Source organism: Gallinula chloropus, assembly GCF_964237585.1.
Source record: "Gallinula chloropus genome assembly, chromosome: 1".
NCBI classification, from domain to species: Eukaryota; Metazoa; Chordata; class Aves; order Gruiformes; family Rallidae; genus Gallinula; species Gallinula chloropus.
This window is the reverse complement of record NC_140085.1, coordinates 211,970,505-211,974,860: the sequence shown is the minus strand read 5'-3', so window position 1 is coordinate 211,974,860 and position 4,356 is coordinate 211,970,505.

Below are 4,356 nucleotides of genomic sequence, written 5' to 3'. Positions count from 1 at the left end.
TTTCGTGGGCATCTGGCCTCCAGCCAGGGTCAACCCACCACATATCTCTACTTCAGAAAGGAGCAACATCAAGTGTCTCCACATCCCAGAAGAAAGAACCAAAAGGGTTTTTTTCCTTGACTTACTAGGTGAAATTTATCATCCTACAGCCCTTAGTAAATCACAGCTTTTAAAGAGTCCAATCCTGATGGCTCTGTCCAGAGCATCAGCCCAGACAGACAGATGCAAATCTTCTCACTCTCAGGCCTCACCAGTGTGTTAATAGCCAACTGATGTTAGATCATTTCTTGATGGCCCTTTGATCTTGAATTTGTTGCCTTTCATCAGTGATGATAAACAGGGGGTTGTTATTCACATGGTTAAATTTATTCCTCCACAGAGCATTTCCTGGTGGTATGTGGGCTCTGTCCACAGCCAGGGTGTTTTCAGCCTAGAGAATGCTGGCAACACACAGCACTAGCTACCCTTCCAGAACAGCCCCCACCACTGTTGCAGCTGCCCCAGGGCCAGCCTTTGGGACCATCTTGAGCAAGCGTGTTACCACTGTTACCAACCTCAGCAGTTCTTCTCTCTCCTCTATTCATCCCAGCCCCTTGACATCGTTTATAGTTCCACACTAAGAATTCACCCACAGACAGCAAGCCACTGTCCATATGGGTTTCTGCTCTAGGCCAAGGAAGAACGACTTTATTCCAGTGCTGGGATCCCAGTTCACTGGAACCACAGCTCAACCACTGCACCACACAACACTGCACTGCACCATCAGGCAGATGGTGTGAGCAGAGTAACTTACAAACTCACTGCTGAGCTTAACATTTTTCTCCCTTTAGAGACCAGCTGCAAATCTGGGCAAACAGTCAAGGTTTTTATTTTCTTATTTCTATTCAAGGATAAACAATTTACAGCAAAGAAGAAAAAGCAAAAGGAATGTTTGGTATCTACTTTTATCATCTATGGTGACACTTAAACTAGCAGGCATGCTGTATGTTTACTGTTTGCCATGATAGGATTTTCTAAACAGTTGCTGAAAATACTAGGAATTCAGCTTCTTTTCAGATAGGGTGGCAGCTGACATAGAGATGAACTGGTAATAAAGGGACTGGATTTTCACCTTCAAGCTCTAGAGAACTATTACCTAGGATACAAGGGCTTTGTATGCTCGTGAAGGCAGCAGAAGTATTTTGAGCATCTTTGTGTCACCCAAGAAAAGGTGGGATATTTAAGCACTGAAACACTTGGAAGAATTCTCCCTCCTTATTTGAAATTGAAAGTGCCTTAACAGGACCACAAGTAGGGATGGGAAACTTCATCAATGTACACCACAGTGTTTGGCCAACCTGCCAGCTTGTTCTGGAGTTGCATCCTCAGCTAACAATGGTCCCAATGGATTTTTCTGCTATGTGGCTCCTCTGAAATAGGTAAGCATTGTCGACATGCCAGAGGGACAGGATGTTGTCAAGAGGGACCTGGACAAGCTGGAGAAGTGGGCCTGTGTGAACCTCATGAGGTTCAACAAGGACAAGTGCAGGGTCCTGCACCTAGGTCGGAGCATCATCAATAAAGGCTGGCAGATGATGTGCTAGAGAGCAGCCCTGCAGAGAAGGACTTGGGGGTGCTGGTGGACAAGAAGCTCAATATGAGCCCACAATGCATATTCACAGCCCAGAAGGCCAACTGTATCCTGGGATGCACCAAAAGGAGCATGAGCAGGTCAAGGGAAGTGATTCTCCCCTCTACTCTGCTCTCATGAGACCCCACCTAGGGCATTGTCTCCATTTCTGGACTCCCCAACACAGGGAGGACACGGAACTGTTGGAACAGGTCCAGGGGAAGGCCATGAGGATGATCAGAAGGCTCTGGGGAGATCTTAGAGTGGCTTTCCAGTACCTGAAGGGGCCTACAGGAAAGCTGGGGAAGGATTTTTAGGAGGGTGTGCAGTGATAGGATGAGGTTTTAAATTGGAAGGGGGTAGATTTAGACTGGATATTAGGAAGAAATTCTTCACTATGAGGGTGGTGAGGCACTGGCTCAGGCTACCCAGGGGAAGTGGCATCTGCCCCCTCCCTGCCAGTGTTCAAGGCCAGGTTGGATGGGACCTTGAACACTAGTGGGATGGGGCCTAGTGGAGGGTGTCCCTGCCGGTGGCAGGGGTTTGGAACTTGATGATCTTTAAGATCCCTTCTAGCTCTAACCATTCTATCATTCTGTGATTTAGGGGACCAATTTTCCCCTGTATATACTCAGGAGGGGTCAAGATCCAACAGAGCTGAATGCTACTCCACTCTAAAGTGAAGTTTTAGGAGAGAGAGATTGCACAGTATCTAGAAAGCAAGGACGGGCAAGATATAGACATTTTGCCTCTTTCACACAGGGACACGCAGGACTCTGAATGCCACCATCTCTCCCTGCCCTTTGGAACAGCCAGGGCTAGAAGGCCAGACTCTAAACAAAGTACCATCAACAACTGAAATCAAGATCTGCACATAGCTGCCATGACTCCATATGGGATGCAGGAGGTTAAGGCTTTCCTGTAGCTGGTTATTGGGTCCTGAGAAAACAGCTAGAGCTAGACAGCTAGGAAACAACAGGACATTTATATTACAGTCAATTGTGGCACTGGACACAAGTCCTCTTAAGGAGAGCAAGTGAACTGTAGCATTACCATATTAAACATGTTTTGTTACTTTTTGCTAGCCCAAAGAGTGGCCAGTAGGTTAATGGAGGTAGTTGTGCCCCTGTGCTGGGCATTGGTGAGGCCACACCTTGAGTGCTGTGTCCAGTTCTGGGCTCCTCACCATCAGAAGGACATTGAGGTCCTGGAGCGAGTGCAGAGAAGGGCAACCAGGCTGGGGAAGGGGCTGGAGGGCAAATCCTCTGAGGAGCAGCTGAGGGAGCTGGGGGTGTTGAGCCTGGAGAAGAGGAGGCTGAGGGGAGACCTTCTCCCCACCTACAACTACCTGAAGGGAGGTTGTAGAGAGGTGGGCGATGGTCTCTTCAGCCAGGTGACAGGAGACGGGACAAGGGGCAATGGCATGAAGCTGTGCCAGGGCAGGGACAGATTGGACATTAGAAACAAATGTTTTCCTGCAAGAGTTGTCAGGGCCTGGAACAGGCTGCCCAGGGAGGGGGTTGAGTCACCTTCCCTGGATGTGTTCAAGAAAAGGGTAGATGAGGTACTTAGGGATCTGGTTTAGCTTAGGATGGGAATGGTTGGACTCGATGATCTTCACAGGTCTCTTCCAACGTTGTGATTCTGTGAGAGACCAATGGTAAGGTGGAGGTAACAGGTACCCGTGAGAGTCAACCCTACAGAGTGGCTCCCCAGTGTACTGGAGGAGTAAGGACACCGTCACAGCTGCTCATCTTCCCTTTGCCTCCTCGCATTCAGCAAAACACAACTTCTCAGAACCGCAGAGCTGAGTAACCCACTCGGGACAGCAGCAGAGCAGGGCCGCGCTTCACCTGCGCCTCAGCAGTTCCCCCCCGCCTCCCCTCACGCAGGTCCTGTTGACAGGCGCTCCGCCCCGGTCGCCATAGCTGGAGCCCCTCCCCCTGCCAGACCCGGGCTCATTCCGCCCCGCCGGCACCGAGAGACGCCGGCTGACGTGTGCTAACGCTCGCGGGTGTTCAGCAAGGCCTCAGAGGACTGTGCGGAGACCTCCGCTGTCGCTCTCTTGACTAAGTATCGGCGGGGCACGACCGCACTGCCCCCTTGGCCGCGCCGCCCGTCCCCCTCCTCCACCCCCTCAGGAGCGCCAGCGAAGGGCTGGGAAAGGAAGAGCGAGGGGGGAGAGCAGAGCAACGCGCTGAGGAGGGCGGCGCTGAGGCGACACAACTCCCTCCCCCCTCCCGCATCCCAGAGACGCCATTTTAACGGGCCGCTGCCGCCGCTGGGCAGAGCGCGAGACGCTCCCCGCGCGCGCTTCCCGCCCTCCCACACCGCTCCCCCCTCGCCGCAACCCCGCCCCTTTCCCGCCCCGCCGGCGCTGACACCGACCGCCTCAACCCCGCCCCCCCCTTCCTCCGCCTCCTCCTCCTCCTTTCTCGGAGCCGGCGGCGTCCGCCGTCGCCATGAGAACGGGCGCCCGTCACCGGGCCCCGACGGCGCTGATTGGCCGGAACTATTTCGAGACCGCCGCCGAAGGCGGAAGCGGAAGCCGCACGTGGAGCCGGTGAGTGGTTGCCGCAGTTTCTGGAAACTTCGTCTCATTGTCATATTTAAAGCGGCGGGGCCGGCTCCTTTCTCCTCCCCTCCCCGCCTGCGCACCGAGCCGCCGCCCGCGCGGTACCGGGGCCGGCGGCGGGAGCGAGCGAGCGAGCTGGGGCAGGGTGGGGGCCTCCCCTGGCGGCGGGGCC